The sequence below is a fragment of the Gavialis gangeticus genome, unplaced genomic scaffold (genome assembly GCF_001723915.1).
Source record: "Gavialis gangeticus isolate Ggan-Ray unplaced genomic scaffold, GavGan_comp1, whole genome shotgun sequence".
Lineage (NCBI taxonomy): Eukaryota > Metazoa > Chordata > Crocodylia > Gavialidae > Gavialis > Gavialis gangeticus.
The window spans coordinates 166,302,356-166,303,671 of NW_017729022.1; the positions used below are offsets into that span (position 1 = coordinate 166,302,356).

The 1,316-nt window shown below is 52.7% G+C and overlaps 1 protein-coding gene across 3 annotated transcripts in view; it reads right to left on the reverse strand.

Moving 5' to 3' along the window:
- ESRRG (estrogen related receptor gamma) overlaps positions 1 to 1,316 on the reverse strand; it is a 617,448-nt gene that overhangs the window by 589,313 nt on the left and 26,819 nt on the right. The window lies entirely within an intron of this gene.

The window sequence follows — 1,316 nt, forward strand, 5'->3', positions numbered from 1 at the left end:
GGTGCTGCGAAAAACCACGCCGCTAGACCAACTAATCAGAGAGCTTCCCCTGCAGCAATTCAAAATATAGCCTCAGACCACTTGCTCCTGTGAATGTTCAGGGCAAAAATAAATAAATAATCCTGGCAGGCAGGTCATATTTTAGATCTGAACATGAGATCACTTCTCAAAAAAACCCAAAACCCCTCATGCTTAGAGCCAGAAGGGTGGGCCATCAAGATGAGATCCACATGCGCTGCATTTGTGAAGGATGGTATTTATACCCAAAAGCTTGCAAAAAAACAGTTTTCCCAACTATTTATTCGGTCTAATAAAAGAGACCACAGCTGCCTAAGGAACCTTGTCTGGTCTGCACGCACTTTCCACACTTCCCCTAATCCTCCCTCATTGTGCTCGCAAATGCCTGCTTTGTGGGTATGGTCTAAGTCCATGTCCACTGATTCTGGCACTACCACACAAACAGAGGAAACGTGCTCTCCCAGCCCCATGTGGCAAATTCACAACGTCAGGGAAGCAAGGAGGCTAGAGGGAGTGAAAAGACATGAGAAGAACAATCCCCCTCCCCAACGCCGGCATGCAAGGTTTCCACCAGGCCTGTTTGGCTCTTGTGAATCACTCACAGAAATGTTTAAGGAAGGAGGAAGAGGGTGGAGAGGAAGAGGGGGGAAGCGCCTCTCTTTCTCTCTCTCCCTCCTTTCCTGGGTCGGTCTGTCCCTCTCTCCCTGACTCTGTGCAGCATTTAGGGGAAGCAGTGCCATGGGGGCTGCTCCTGGCACCCTGGGGACCCAAAAAAGCAGGCAGCCGGGAAGCCTGAATGAACTTCTGAGCTCCCTGGAAGAGCAGGGGGAGCTGAGGGAGGCACAGCGCCAGCCGGGGCAGCAGCTACACACAGGGATCAGTGCCTTCCAGCCAAGTTCCCCTTGCCCTTTTGCAGCCACGCCAGGACCCCGTCCCTAACTCCGCAAAGCCTGGGCACTTTCACAGCGCTCTTGATCCTTGGCAAAATAAGGGGGGAGGGAAAGGGGAGGGGGGGGAAGCAAGACAAAACCTATTGGGGTTTGGATCCCTCAGCAGAAATAAAAATAGCACCAGAATATTTTTAAAAAACCAAACCGAACCAACCCCCCCAAAAAAATTGGCCGAGAGCTCCAGCTGGGCGGCTGACCTTGCGGGGTGATTGGGTGCTGAAGTCTGAGGAGTCTGAGTCTCCGAATTATTTTTAGGGACTGACCCTCAGCAAGTGCAAAGGGGCAGGGGCTGAAGATGCAAGCAGGAGGAGGGGGGGGGGGAGTCAGAGAGCTCCTCTCGGCTCCCAG